This window comes from Rhinatrema bivittatum, chromosome 13 (assembly GCF_901001135.1).
Source record: "Rhinatrema bivittatum chromosome 13, aRhiBiv1.1, whole genome shotgun sequence".
In the NCBI taxonomy this organism is placed as follows: Eukaryota; Metazoa; Chordata; class Amphibia; order Gymnophiona; family Rhinatrematidae; genus Rhinatrema; species Rhinatrema bivittatum.
The window spans coordinates 2,682,437-2,698,592 of NC_042627.1; the positions used below are offsets into that span (position 1 = coordinate 2,682,437).

The following is a 16,156-nucleotide window of genomic DNA, read 5'->3' on the forward strand; positions in this document are numbered from 1 at the left end:
CTGAATCGGCTGCAAAGCTTGCTGCCGACTCCTAGGGAGGCCTAGGTGCAATAATCTAGAGAATTTAGTATGACTGCTTGCACAGATCAAAACCAGGTTTTCTTGGTTGCATGGACATTCCACACTGAAGACGCTCTCCTGAGATTTCTCTTTGAATTGTTGCCTCGCTGTTTTTACCTATCTACAATGCCTCCCAAACAGAAGGGGGAGGTCAGGACTTACCCACAGAGTCCTCTCCTTTATTGGGGCAGCGTCTCCTACGTAGCTCCTGCTACTGAGGGGGGCAGATCTGCATTGCTGGCTCAGGTGGAGGAGCACCAGAACCCGCTGTGGAGGAGCTTTCCCTCAGCCCCTGGAATTATCATCTTCCTCCCGAAGAGGAGGTCGCAGGCAGTGGGGGAACTTTGGGTGGAAGGGAGCTCAGTGCTGAATGCGTGGAGTTGGCAGTGTCAGCTGCCACTGATCTGACAACTTCTTCCTAGCAGTGTTGGAGTCTCTCAACTTACTCCAGGTACTGTTTTCAGCTGCACCAGCCTAGTGCCTCCGAAGCTCTATAGGATTTCATGGCCCAGCTGGGGGCTGCTTTTTCACAGTGCTCTTTGAAAGTGGACAATATTGCAAATAAGTTGGCATCTTTGCTGATTACGATTCTCAACGCCAGGATGTTGCTGGAAAGATTACTGCTTTACAAGATAAAATAAATTCTCTAAAATCTGTTCAAGCTTCACTTATCCAGGAATGTGGCAATGTTTCCAGAAGAGATAAATGTTCCCCTAGCTTTGCAGATATTTCCAGGAAGTCTTAAATATTTCTCCAGATTTGGTTTCCACTATTAATAAGATCTATTTTCTCCTTGGTACAGTAAATTATCTGATCCCCCGCTAACCTCGAGTTAACAGTCTTTTTCAAGTCTTCGGAATATGAGGTAGCAGAGAGATTTATACTGCTGTTGTCCTTTTTCTCTGAAAATGATCTGAGGAATGTTATAAAGGCATATTTTCAATACATTAATGGAGAAATTACTACTTACCTGATAATTTACTTTCCTTTAATAAGGGCAGGTCAATCCCAATGAGTGAGTTATGCACCTCTGCCAGCAGATGGAGAAGGAGCAAAAGCTGACCACAGCTATATAGTCCCTGACATTAGCCTGCCAATATTCTCGGGAAAAGCCAAACTATGGACAAAACGAATTATACTTGAACATTATTATTTGAACAGCCAACTATGCACGTTTCTCAACCAACAGGAATACTGAGCTCAGCAAAAAGAAGGAACACATCTAGCAAACTAAAGGCTAGAGAAGCCACTTACCAATTTTCAACAAAGAGCAGGAATCATACTCTGCATAGCTCGCCCGAAGAAAGGCTAACCACAAATTTAAATATCAGCAGCCGAGGGCGGGTCTGAGATTGACTTGCCCTTACTAGAGGAAAGGAAATTATCAGGTAAGTAATTTTTTCATCCTCAGCATTTGGGCAGGTCAAACCCAATGAGTGGTATTTACCAAAGCTAATCTTGAAAAGGGCAATCAATGCCGCCTGCGCAAATGTGGCACTTTCGTTAGCCCCCAACATCCAAGTGGTAATGCTTGGAAAAGATGTTGCTGCTTGGCAAATTTTAGCAGGCGACAACAAACAAAGCTCCCCTTGTGGAATGCGGTCTAATCTGTTTCAGTAAGGCTACCTCAGCAGCTGCATAGGCTGCCATGACGACTTCCTTAACCCAGTGGGTATCGTTGCCCATGTTGCTGGTGCTTCCTGCTTACCTCCACTATGGAGCACTAACAAGTGATCAGACTTCCGAACAGCCTTAGTCATTTACAAGCATCGCAGTAAACGAAGCTTGATGTCAAAGGAACACAAAAGACGGTTCTCAGCTTCATCTCTGTCCCTGTCCAAGGCAGGCAGAGAAATGGACTGATTCAAATGAAAGTCCAAAAACACTTTGGGCAAAAAAAAGAGGGCACAGTCCGAAGTTGAACCGCACTCGGAGTCACAAGGAGATTAAGCTCATGATAGGAAAGAGCCTAACACTCAGAGACCCGACGTGCTGAACAGATTGCTATCAGAAAACCTGTCTTTCCTCAAAGCTATTTACCTTGAAGTGGTTGAAAAGTTAGACTTGCCAAAAACTTCAGGACAAAGTTAAGGTCCCACAGAGGCACTAGAAGCCACAATGGGAGGTGAAGATGCTTAACTCCCTGCAAGAAATGGGACACATCTGGATGGGAAGACAAAGGCCCTACATTGACACTCCCCTTATAACAAGCCAGAGCAGCAACCTGAACCTTCAAGGTGTTAAGGGTCAAACCCTTAAGCAAGCAGTCTTGTAAAAATCCCCAAATCAAAGGAATATCCACCTTAAGCAGCTGAGTACCTCACTCAGGACACCAGGCCTCAAAGACCCTCCAAACTAACATAGGCTAGAAAATTTCCGGGCCCGAAGAATAGAAATTACCGCGGGTGAAAAATCCCACTTTAACAACTGAGCCCTTTCAATGGCAAACCGTAAGACAGAATAGACTCAGATTTCCATGCAGAATGGGCCTCTGACATAACAGATCCATCTGAGATGGTAGCCTGACGGGACTGCCCACCCAAAGTCTCTAGAGATCAGTGTACCATGGCCTTTGAGCCCCATCCGGAGCCACCAATAGGCCGGTGCTGGTTGACTAGCAATCTTCTGGACTAGCCTGCCTATCAGAGGCCAGAGCAGAAATGCATACAGAAAGGCGCCTCATGGCAACTCCTGAACAAGAAACACAAGGAGTTGGATCGGTAAAATAGGACTTTATTCAAGATTCAATAAAGTCCTATTTTACCGATCCTACTCCTTGTGTTTATTGCTATCAGCCATCTTGGATCGGCTACCGGTTTGTTTCTTGGGACCAACTCCTGAACAAGGGCGTCGATGCTCATTGCTTTTGGGTCTCACCTGTGACTGAAGAAGCATGGAACCTTTGCGTTGTTGAAGGTCACTAACAGGTCTATATCCAGTAGGCCCCAGTAGTTCACCATGAGTTGAAAGGCCTTGTCCACCAGCTCCCATTCTCCTAGGTCCAAGTTTCTCCTGCTGAGGAAATCAGCTCTGATATTGTCCTTTCTGGCAATGTGGGAAGTGGATATGCTTAGGAGATGCTGCTCCGCCCACATCATGAGTGCATCTATTTCCTCCTCTTGGTTCTACCCTGATGATTTATGTAAGCCACTGTTGTCGCATTGTCGGACATTATCCAGACCACCCGAGCCTCTAGCCTCTCGGTGAACTACAGGCACGCCAACCAAACCGCTCGTGTCTCCAGCCTGTTGATATTCCACTGCTACTTCACTGTATCCCAGTGTCCTTGCACCACCACTTCCTGACAGTGAGGCCCTCCCAGCCCCGGAGGCTTGCATCTGATGTGAATACCATCCAATCCGGCGCTGTCAGGGAAATTTCCTTCCTGAGATGATCCATGTGTAACCACCAGTCCAACTGGGATCTCACCTCTAATGGAAGGAGAAGCCTCATCACCTAGTTCTGCGACTGTGGACTCCAACAGGAGAGCAACACGCGCTGAAGAGGATGCATTTGTGCGCTCGCCCAGGGAACCACTGCTAAAGTGGCAGTCATCAACCCCAGGACCTGTAGATAAGTCCACACGTTCAGATGAAATGAGTTCCACAGGGATCAAACTCGCAGCATCAATGTGTGGAACCAAGACTGCAGCAGAAATACTCTGTCCTGCTTTGTATTGAATCGAACAGAAAGCCAGAGGGAGCCAAAACCCTTGGCTTTCAATCCTCTTGGATATTTTGGGCTGAGCCAGCCCAGGGATACCAACCCCTGGCTCGCCCCGAGGGATGACCCACCAAGGCACCCAACACCTCAGGAAGCAAAGTCTTCCTTCTTCTAAACTCTTTTCTTTCTTTTTTATTCTTCTGCTCCAGATTGCAAGTTTAACACCTCTACCATCCGCTGGAGACAGAGAAATGCTAAGAGACTGCAGGTGGCACTCTCGGTTATGGAGCAGTGACACTATTTCTTGAAATTTTTATTTTTTTTTGTGGACATTTGACAGGATGCTGTGTAAACCTGTCATAATTGGCGACTGTCCCACGAGCCGCTTCACTCTCACCCCCGACACCACCCGAGACCTTCCCGCAGCTGGGACGCTGCCATCAAAAAGACGCGGCAGAGAGCAGTACACTTCCCTGCGACGTTGCCATCTCCCTTTCTCACGAAGCCACCTTACGGCGCATGGTGCGCTCCGAGCCTTAAAGGGGCTGCGGCAGGAAAAGCCCTCGTGGCGCCCTTCGATGACATCACAGACTCTTCCATGATGCTTCGGCATCAGGTCTCCTGCCAAGAACAGGGCTTATTGCTCCTGCACTCGCGCCCTGCCTCATCCAGCGACGTGTGCATGTTCATTCATTCTTCGCCTGATCTCCTGGAAATGACCTCTTGCTTTGGACCTATGTGTGCCTATCGACTGCCCTGACCCTTGGCCTGTTTCCGGTATCTCCAGCTTGCTGCCCATCCCTGAGCCCAGCGTGCCCTTGGACTTCTGCTGTCTATACCGCTCTTAGGACCCACCTAAGCCCTGCTGGCCACCAGAATCCAAGGGTCAACCTACGGAGGAGGCAGCTAGAACAGGCGAAGCTCCAGCACGTCCCACTTCAGGGAGACTTCTCCAGCTGTCGGTGTAGGCTCCGTCAACTCTGCAACATTAAGGGCTCACTCTCACACCGCTTATCACAAAACAATTCTCATTAAAGTTTTAATGTCCTTTATAAGCTTGACCTCTTTCCACACATCTGAAATCTCCAAATCTTATCTGTGTGCAATGCAATGTTGCTGGACTAATTCTGTAATATCACATTTCAGCTGCACTGCTACGCCATCGAGTCTGCCTAACGTGAAGGAGGCATCGTCAGATGTCAACATTACCATTTTCATTAAATCAAAATGTTTTTTTATACAATTCTTTGATTGCAGAAACAATTGAAACAGCTCACATTGTTGCAATCTTAACAATAAATGAATAATTGCCAATGATCACAGAAATAAATTGTAAGGAAAGCCAATTTAGCTTACTCTATTCTTGTTTTATTTAAGTAATGGAGAATTTTTTTTCATTAGAACTGTTAAATACAATTTTTGAAACTTGATATTATTTGCACTACTCTTGCTCAGGCACACTTGGCACTTAGTGCACATATTTTAGCTCAACTTATAAAAAGCACAAAGAAAATTTTTGCACACACAGACTGTGAAAAATTAGAGGGAACATTGCTATACATCCTGTACTTATACAGCATACGACTCTGGTATCCCTGGAGAATCTGTATCATTTTGGTCACATCTCTGATCTGACTTCACCTGTAGTTTTACAAACAAGGGTTTAATTTTTAAATGTGCTTGAAAATAATTCCCAAACTTTAACCAATGACCTCTTGTGCATATTCTCGCTTGTCGGCTGATCCTTTCTGGAATAGCTTAAAAATGGTAAGTAAAATGTGGACCTGGATGATGTAGAAAAAGGTATAACAACATTCTTTTGGTGAAACTTTAAGGGCTGCTCCATCCCTCAGTGTCACCGAGAGCCACTTAGTGCACCCTCTCCATGTCTCACCATTATCCAGGCATTCTGTACTCTGAAGCAGAGAAAGTTATTAGTTCATCATCAAGTTTCACTGGGATGGGTGCGGTGCTAAATAATCCTCCGGGAAAAGATGCCCACGCCCAGGCTGCGCTGGAGGTGTCTGGTCTCCAGGTTCTGCTTTCATAACCCATCCTGGGCGTGGGCAAAGATTTGCCCCAAAGCCTCAACACTCCCTGCTGGGTATGCGGGGGACATACTGGGCTTAAAGGGACCTTCTAGAACAGGCAACTGGGGGTGGCTCAGCTTTGTTACACTGATTCACAGCATTTCATTACTAAGACTGGACAACACGGAGAGAGGTGGGCAGAGCAGATGGACCTCACAATCCTTCTCTGCAGTTACTTATCCGTTCCCATGAGGACTGGACAGAAAGGAACGCGGAGTTGTACTGCCGAGAAGCGTTAGCAGTACATGTGCAGGCTGCAGGATACCAAACATTCAGCAGGGATAGTCTTACACAATACGAGATCCTGCGGTGTGCAACGCAGAGTTGTACTGCCGAGAAGCGTTAGCAGTACATGGGCAGGCTGCAGGATACCAAACATTCAGCAGGGATACTCTTACACAATACGAGATCCTGCGGTGTGCAACGCGGAGTTGTACTGCCGAGAAGTGTTACCAGTACATGTGCAGCCTGCAGGATAGCAAACATTCAGCAGGGATACTCTTACACAATACGAGATCCTGCGGTGTGCAACGCGGAGTTGTACTGCCGAGAAGCGTTAGCAGTACATGTGCAGGCTGCAGGATAGCAAACATTCAGCAGGGATACTCTTACACAATACGAGATCCTGCGGTGTGCAACGCGGAGTTGTACTGCTGAGAAGCGTTAGCAGTACATGTGCAGGCTGCAGGATACCAAACATTCAGCAGGGATACTCTTACACAATACGAGATCCTGCGGTGTGCAGCCGCAGAACAAACCAGGGCATTAACCACAGAGACACCCAGGGCAGCCAGGCACACGCTCTGCATTCACTCAGACCACGTGGTGACAGAAAAGCCTGCACTTCCGAATAACTGCCCGCGGTGTATTTATTTTTTGCGCGCGCAGCAAGAGCAGGTGTCTCTCCGCGGGATGTAATAAGGGGACAGCATGCAAATGAGATACACGCAGACATTTTGCACTAAAGAAATATCCACGCAGATGTGCATGCAAAAACACGTGCTGTATGCCCTATGCAATAAACCGCTGTTGTAACTTGTCAGTTGAAAGACATTTGTGAGTTAGTGGTCAGAGAGTGGGACTGAAGGTGGCTAGAGCAGGATCCGTCATGGACTGTGTGGGAGCTGGGGAAATGCAGCAGATTTGGAAAGGGTTAGAAAAGCAGTCAGCATTTCCGACATGTGCTTGTTTCCTCCCTGACCTCTCTTCTGGCTTCTGCTGTTTAATTTTTCACCTCTAGACAGGCACTTACACTTAATTCCTGCACGGACCCGGGTGCTAAAAAACCCCACCATTGCCTCCTTTGCATGGACTTACACTAAACCAACAGATTTGTGCACGAGGCTTTTTTGCACTAACCACGTTATTACACACACACAATATTAGCATGGAAAACCACAGGTAATACAACATGCACAAACCCACACAGGTCTACCACAGCTATGGATACTGGGCTAGGAATAGGAAGAGTTGTTAACCAATATGAAAACAATGTTAATCCCCATCCTAACCTCTTAACATCTTACCCATCGAAACTTGTAAACCCTTGTGATGGCGAAACCGAATGATGGTATATAAAACTTGATAAATAAATAAAGTAAATGTTAGGAGTCATATGACTATCTATGTATACAGATATATTTGTAATGTACTTTGACATTATTATCTTATGAAATTTGATGTATATCTGTAGCAATGAAATTTTATGGTCATTAAGGTATGCAATTTCATATATATTGGTAATTATTCATGTGATTGATAGCCATTCATAATTTTAAGTACCTTTCATAAAATATAGTAACAGCAGAAAAAGACCAAATGGTCCATCCAGTCTGCTAAATTCATTAAACCAGAGAATTTACAAAATGACTCCTGCCAGGAGCAGCCAGAGGTAATGGGGCAAATCAGTGTAACTGTTCCCAAACTGCTTGAACAAACTGTGAGGGGAAATGCGACCTCAGGAATGGGCCTGTGGGCTTAGGCATTAGGTCCTATAACATGGATCAGCACAGGAGCCCACCCAGGGGCCCGGCCCACCACTTCTCTGCACCCAGGGAGCCTGTGGGCTTAGGCATTAGGTCCTATAACATGGATCAGCACAGGAGCCCACCCAGGGCACCCGGCCCACCACTTCTCTGCACCCAGGGAGCCTGCGCTTAGGCATTAGGTCCTATAACATGGATCAGCACAGGAGCCCACCCAGGGGCCCCCGGCCCACCACTTCTCTGCGCCCAGGGAGTCTGTGCTTAGGCATTAGGTCCTATAACATGGATCAGCACAGGAGCCCACCCAGGGCACCCGGCCCACCACTTCTCTGCGCCCAGGGAGCCTGGGCTTAGGCATTAGGTCCTATAACATGGATCAGCACAGGAGCCCACCCAGGGACCCCGGCCCACCACTTCTCTGCACCCAGGGAGCCTGCGCTTAGGCATTAGGTCCTATAACATGGATCAGCACAGGAGCCCACCCAGGGGCCCCCGCCCACCACTTCTCTGCACCCAGGGAGCCTGGGCTTAGGCATTAGGTCCTATAACATGGATCAGCACAGGAGCCCACCCAGGGCACCCGGCCCACCACTTCTCTGCACCCAGGGAGCCTGCGCTTAGGCATTAGGTCCTATAACATGGATCAGCACAGGAGCCCACCCAGGGCACCCGGCCCACCACTTCTCTGCACCCAGGGAGCCTGCGCTTAGGCATTAGGTCCTATAACATGGATCAGCACAGGAGCCCACCCAGGGACCCCGGCCCACCACTTCTCTGCACCCAGGGAGCCTGTGCTTAGGCATTAGGTCCTATAACATGGATCAGCACAGGAGCCCACCCAGGGACCCCGGCCCACCACTTCTCTGCACCCAGGGAGCCTGCGCTTAGGCATTAGGTCCTATAACATGGATCAGCACAGGAGCCCACCCAGGGCCCCCGGCCCACCACTTCTCTGCACCCAGGGAGCCTGCGCTTAGGCATTAGGTCCTATAACATGGATCAGTACAGGAGCCCACCCAGGGCACCCGGCCCACCACTTCTCTGCACCCAGGGAGCCTGCGCTTAGGCATTAGGTCCTATAACATGGATCAGCACAGGAGCCCACCCAGGGACCCCGGCCCACCACTTCTCTGCACCCAGGGAGCCTGCGCTTAGGCATTAGGTCCTATAACATGGATCAGCACAGGAGCCCACCCAGGGACCCCGGCCCACCACTTCTCTGCACCCAGGGAGCCTGCGCTAGGCATTAGGTCCTATAACATGGATCAGCACAGGAGCCCACCCAGGGACCCCGGCCCACCACTTCTCTGCACCCAGGGAGCCTGCGCTTAGGCATTAGGTCCTATAACATGGATCAGCACAGGAGCCCACCCAGGGCACCCGGCCCACCACTTCTCTGCGCCCAGGGAGCCTGCGCTTAGGCATTAGGTCCTATAACATGGATCAGCACAGGAGCCCACCCAGGGGCCCGGCCCACCACTTCTCTGCGCCCAGGGAGCCTGCGCTTAGGCATTAGGTCCTATAACATGGATCAGCACAGGAGCCCACCCAGGGGCCCCGGGCCACCACTTCTCTGCACCCAGGGAGCCTGTGCTTAGGCATTAGGTCCTATAACATGGATCAGCACAGGAGCCCACCCAGGGACCCCGGCCCACCACTTCTCTGCACCCAGGGAGCCTGCGCTTAGGCATTAGGTCCTATAACATGGATCAGCACAGGAGCCCACCCAGGGCACCCGGCCCACCACTTCTCTGCACCCAGGGAGCCTGCGCTTAGGCATTAGGTCCTATAACATGGATCAGCACAGGAGCCCACCCAGGGGCCCCGGGCCACCACTTCTCTGCACCCAGGGAGCCTGCGCTTAGGCATTAGGTCCTATAACATGGATCAGCACAGGAGCCCACCCAGGGCACCCGGCCCACCACTTCTCTGCGCCCAGGGAGCCTGCGCTTAGGCATTAGGTCCTATAACATGGATCAGCACAGGAGCCCACCCAGGGACCCCGGCCCACCACTTCTCTGCGCCCAGGGAGCCTGCGCTTAGGCATTAGGTCCTATAACATGGATCAGCACAGGAGCCCACCCAGGGCCCCGGCCCACCACTTCTCTGCACCCAGGGAGCCTGCGCTTAGGCATTAGGTCCTATAACATGGATCAGCACAGGAGCCCACCCAGGGGCCCGGCCCACCACTTCTCTGCACCCAGGGAGCCTGCGCTTAGGCATTAGGTCCTATAACATGGATCAGCACAGGAGCCCACCCAGGGCACCCGGCCCACCACTTCTCTGCACCCAGGGAGCCTGCGCTTAGGCATTAGGTCCTATAACATGGATCAGCACAGGAGCCCACCCAGGGCACCCCGGCCCACCACTTCTCTGCGCCCAGGGAGCCTGCGCTTAGGCATTAGGTCCTATAACATGGATCAGCACAGGAGCCCACCCAGGGACCCCGGCCCACCACTTCTCTGCGCCCAGGGAGCCTGCGCTTAGGCATTAGGTCCTATAACATGGATCAGCACAGGAGCCCACCCAGGGGTCCCGGCCCACCACTTCTCTGCACCCAGGGAGCCTGCGCTTAGGCATTAGGTCCTATAACATGGATCAGCACAGGAGCCCACCCAGGGGCCCCGGCCCACCACTTCTCTGCACCCAGGGAGCCTGCGCTTAGGCATTAGGTCCTATAACATGGATCAGCACAGGAGCCCACCCAGGGGCCCGGCCCACCACTTCTCTGCACCCAGGGAGCCTGCTGCTTAGGCATTAGGTCCTATAACATGGATCAGCACAGGAGCCCACCCAGGGGCCCCGGCCCACCACTTCTCTGCACCCAGGGAGCCTGCGCTTAGGCATTAGGTCCTATAACATGGATCAGCACAGGAGCCCACCCAGGGACCCCGGCCCACCACTTCTCTGCACCCAGGGAGCCTGCGCTTAGGCATTAGGTCCTATAACATGGATCAGCACAGGAGCCCACCCAGGGACCCCGGCCCACCACTTCTCTGCACCCAGGGAGCCTGCGCTTAGGCATTAGGTCCTATAACATGGATCAGCACAGGAGCCCACCCAGGGGCCCGGCCCACCACTTCTCTGCACCCAGGGAGCCTGTGCTTAGGCATTAGGTCCTATAACATGGATCAGCACAGGAGCCCACCCAGGGGCCCCGGCCCACCACTTCTCTGCACCCAGGGAGCCTGCGCTTAGGCATTAGGTCCTATAACATGGATCAGCACAGGAGCCCACCCAGGGACCCCGGCCCACCACTTCTCTGCACCCAGGGAGCCTGCGCTTAGGCATTAGGTCCTATAACATGGATCAGCACAGGAGCCCACCCAGGGGCACCCGGCCCACCACTTCTCTGCACCCAGGGAGCCTGCGCTTAGGCATTAGGTCCTATAACATGGATCAGCACAGGAGCCCACCCAGGGGTCCCGGCCCACCACTTCTCTGCACCCAGGGAGCCTGCGCTTAGGCATTAGGTCCTATAACATGGATCAGCACAGGAGCCCACCCAGGGACCCCGGCCCACCACTTCTCTGCACCCAGGGAGCCTGTGCTTAGGCATTAGGTCCTATAACATGGATCAGCACAGGAGCCCACCCAGGGCCCCGGCCCACCACTTCTCTGCACCCAGGGAGCCTGCGCTTAGGCATTAGGTCCTATAACATGGATCAGCACAGGAGCCCACCCAGGGGCCCGGCCCACCACTTCTCTGCACCCAGGGAGCCTGTGCTTAGGCATTAGGTCCTATAACATGGATCAGCACAGGAGCCCACCCAGGGACCCGGCCCACCACTTCTCTGCACCCAGGGAGCCTGCGCTTAGGCATTAGGTCCTATAACATGGATCAGCACAGGAGCCCACCCAGGGCCCCGGCCCACCACTTCTCTGCACCCAGGGAGCCTACGCTTAGGCATTAGGTCCTATAACATGGATCAGCACAGGAGCCCACCCAGGGGCACCCGGCCCACCACTTCTCTGCACCCAGGGAGCCTGCGCTTAGGCATTAGGTCCTATAACATGGATCAGCACAGGAGCCCACCCAGGGGCACCCGGCCCACCACTTCTCTGCACCCAGGGAGCCTGTGCTTAGGCATTAGGTCCTATAACATGGATCAGCACAGGAGCCCACCCAGGGGCCCGGCCCACCACTTCTCTGCGCCCAGGGAGCCTGCGCTTAGGCATTAGGTCCTATAACATGGATCAGTACAGGAGCCCACCCAGGGGACCCTGCCCACCACTTCTCTGCACCCAGGGAGCCTGCGCTTAGGCATTAGGTCCTATAACATGGATCAGCACAGGAGCCCACCCAGGGCCCCGGCCCACCACTTCTCTGCACCCAGGGAGCCTGCGCTTAGGCATTAGGTCCTATAACATGGATCAGCACAGGAGCCCACCCAGGGCACCCGGCCCACCACTTCTCTGCACCCAGGGAGCCTGCGCTTAGGCATTAGGTCCTATAACATGGATCAGCACAGGAGCCCACCCAGGGACCCCGGCCCACCACTTCTCTGCACCCAGGGAGCCTGCGCTTAGGCATTAGGTCCTATAACATGGATCAGCACAGGAGCCCACCCAGGGCACCCGGCCCACCACTTCTCTGCACCCAGGGAGCCTGCGCTTAGGCATTAGGTCCTATAACATGGATCAGCACAGGAGCCCACCCAGGGACCCCGGCCCACCACTTCTCTGCGCCCAGGGAGCCTGCGCTTAGGCATTAGGTCCTATAACATGGATCAGCACAGGAGCCCACCCAGGGGCCCCCGCCCACCACTTCTCTGCACCCAGGGAGCCTGCGCTTAGGCATTAGGTCCTATAACATGGATCAGCACAGGAGCCCACCCAGGGCACCCGGCCCACCACTTCTCTGCGCCCAGGGAGCCTGCGCGCTCACATGGATTTCCCTGGGACTGAGAAGCAGGTTCTCCTCTCCGCGACCTCTCCCTTCTGATTGTGAGGGAAGCGTTTACCAGAAAGAATAAATAAATAGATAAGTTCTCTGTCGGATCTTTCCTACCTTTCCGGACAGAACACAACTTTCTCTAGGAGCTTTGCTGGGAGCTGCTTGGGCTCTCGGGGCAGGAGCAGGGGGTCCCGAAGCCTCGCCCACCTTTCACTCCCCCCCCAGGGTTGAGGGATCCTCCGGCGCGCGCCAGGAGGGGCGGGGGGGGAGGGGCACGCGCGAGCCCTCTCTGTCACAAGAACTGCAACTCCCCCGGCCACGCGCCGCCAGCCTTACCGGCCATGTCTCCCGGGCAACAGCAGCTCGAGGGGCCAGGCAGATTACCCAGAAAGCAGCGGGGCACCGCCCACGCCCCGCGCCCATGGGCGGCCCCGCACTTCCGGTAACAAAATCTGCAGAGCAAGCGTTGGGGGGACTCCTTCTCACTCACCCCGGGAAGAAGGAGCAGGAAGCGCTTTTCCGAAGCCAGAAACGGCAGAAAACCATGTGGCATCCTGCCCGAAATGAAACGTTCACCTCTCCCATAATGGAGCTTTACTTGCCTGTGATTTTTTTTTTTATAGTTTTCCTTTCTTTATGTTTTATTTAAATCATTTATGTTACTTTGGTCACACATGCAAAAGGGTTGTGCCATGAAACGTAGCAAGTATTTCCTAGAAGCTACTGCTCTGCACTAAGGTGGCTGCATGCCCGAGCTGGCGGGAGATTACGAAGAGCCCAGCTGGACACCAGGGAACCCTGATGTGCACTTTGCCAGCACAACTCGTTTCACAGCAAGATCGAGCAGAACAACTGTTTAGATTAGATAAGGTGGAAGCTCTTAATCCTGCCTGGATCTTACCTGAGCAGGGGAGGGGGTGGTGGGTAATTTTCCCTCCCTCAAATAGGCTTACAAATCCCCCTCCCTGCCTAAAAAATTTATTTTTTTTTTAAATCATAGATTGGGGGCAGTTTTCAAAAGGGATTCTTCATAGGTAAAAGGTATTTACTATTAAATGGGTCCAACCTGCCATTGGACGCACGTTGTCCCTTAGTAAGGGGCGGAAAACGCACGTCCAACCCGCCGAACCTAATAGCTCCCTCAACATGCAAATGCATGTTGATGGCCCTATTAGTCATTCCCACGCAATACAGAAAGTAAAATGTGTTGTCAAGCCGCACATTTTACTCTAAGAAATTAGCGCCGACCTTTAATTTCTGCCGCACCGAGAAAGTGCACAGAAAAGCAGTAAAAACTGCTTTTCTGTGCACCCTCCGACTTAATATCATGGTGATATTAAGTCTGAGGTCCCAAAGGGTAAAAAAAAAATTAAATTTAAAATGGGCCAGCGGCTGTTGGGTCGAAAACCGGACGCTCAATTTTGCCGGCATCTGGTTTCTGAGCCCGTGGCTGTCAGCGGGCTCGAGAACCGACGCCAGCAAAATTGAGAGTCGGCTGTCAAACCCATTGACAGCCGCCACTCCTGTCCAAAAGGAGGCGCTAGGGACGCGCTAGTGTCCCTAGCACCTCCTTTTGCCCGTTTCTACCGCTGGGCCTCATTTAAATACTGAATCGCGTGCACAGGCGAGTGGCCTGTGCGTGCGCCGGGAGAGCAGGTGTTCTCCCGCGGACTTTACTGAATCAGCCCTAAAGAAAGTCCCTTTGAAAATTGCTCCTCTCCTTCCCCCAGTGCTGGGAAATTACACATGCATGCGGTCCACAGCCTGACAAAAGGGTGACACTGTTTGGGCTATCCTGGCCCAGTACTATAGACAGTTTGTTAGCTCCCCATACATTCTTCTTTTTGGGGAGCCTGGATCTGCAGCCTTTGTGGGTACTTATCTATCTGTGGTCAGTGTTCTTTGTAAGCTGCACAGGTGTGAGAGCACACAGGTCATGAGACTAGTGCACATTTGGAGCACATGCAGGAAAAGGTAAATGTTTTAAAGAACAGTGCACACATTTGTACACTTTTTGCACACATAGACCACAAAAACTTAGAAGGAATATTGCCTGTGGTCCCCCCTTACCCTCTAAGGGATTTTCAAAGGGAAAGGTACCTGTACCTGTAGGCACATAAGCACTTTGAGGAGCCTGAAAATCTAGCAGCTTTTTTTGTGATTCTAGTTTCCCTGTATAAGAGGTTCCTTGTGCTGGCAGGCTGCAGTCTGAGCTCCCCCACTATCATCCTCACTCCAACCGGAAGCAGGCTTTGCCAATGGCAATTTCTTGCCAGCACCTCTTGCTTTGCAGACACGTTGGAAAGTGAGTAGGGCTGCTTTGACTGCATTTGAAAGAAACCTTTCTGAACTATCAGCAGTTAACAAGTGTTTTTTATGCTGAGTGTGTAGGGGAAGAGAATGCAGAGCTTTACAATGGTATGGTGCTCATTTATCTACTAATTAATACATTTCCAGACTCATTTCTAGATTTCAGCAGACTGACCAATGTGATAGGATTCAAAGATGTCATGGGCAAGTGTTACAAAAAGGGTCTTATTCTGTGGGTATTGGTCATGCACTGCTAGAGCTGCGAAAAGACACTTTATTTTCTGCATAATCCCATCTGTGCCACATCTATCCACTCTTCAGAGTTGGTGGGAAAAGGAAAAAAAAAAGTAGGAAGTACATTAGAAAAGAAAAACAATATGTATGCAGAATGTGGTGGAATAATTATTGGGTATTATTTGATATGGGTGTTTGTACCCTATATGAGTTTTCAGCTATTTGATGTTATACTATTGGTTAACTGTATTGAAATATTCTTTTTATAGTATAGTCCTCTCACTGTGAGGTATACTTGGCACTGTAACACCCCCCCCCCCCCACCTCATGGAGTTCTAAGGCGTTCCCACCCCTACTCAATGAGCTGTAAGGGGGACCCTGGCCCTCAGCTTCGATAAGCAGCAGTAATGTGACTCAAAACAAATAAATAAATTTGCCCATTCCTGTTCTAGAAGACATTGCAGCCGTGATGTCCTAATTAACATGCGGCAGACTGAAATCCCCTAACAGCAATATCCTACATTAAATCTCTATCCATTTCTTCTGCCTGTGATGGAGATCTGTACATTACACCAATATAAATAGATGTTCCATTCTCTCTTTTCAAGTTTACCCACAGTGTCTCCTCCTTAGCTCATGATCCTGAAATGTTGTGGCTTTAATACTTTTTTTTTATATGCGCTGCTACACTTCCTCCCTTCCTGAATAGGAAGGAATAAGTATATCCCAGTCATGGTTTTCCCACATACCACGTCTCCTTGACAGCTTCTTCCATGACTGGGTCTGGGACTATTTCCCATACTATGAGCATTAGCGTACACGGCTTTCCTGATATTGCCCTTTTTTGCCCCGTTTCTATACAAGCAAAATGCAGTAACTTTATTCCAACTCTGACCAGGAGCTAGGCCCATGCACCT

The 16,156-nt window shown here is 51.2% G+C and overlaps 1 protein-coding gene across 6 annotated transcripts in view; it reads right to left on the bottom strand.

Annotated features, from left to right (window-relative positions):
• Positions 1-16,156, bottom strand: part of LOC115075420 (claudin domain-containing protein 1-like) — a 37,623-nt gene that overhangs the window by 13,952 nt on the left and 7,515 nt on the right. The window contains exons 1-2 of one of the 6 annotated variants that reach the window (XM_029575770.1): positions 12,810-13,091; positions 7,340-7,393 (exon numbers count right to left, since the gene is read on the bottom strand). The exons of 1 other annotated variant lie outside the window; for it this stretch is intronic. The gene's annotated coding sequence lies outside the window, so the exon portion shown is untranslated. Of the gene's footprint in view, positions 1-7,339; positions 7,394-12,809; positions 13,138-16,156 lie in introns of those variants that run through there. 4 more of the 6 variants (XM_029575769.1, XM_029575772.1, XM_029575771.1 and 1 more) reach the window with 4 other exon arrangements.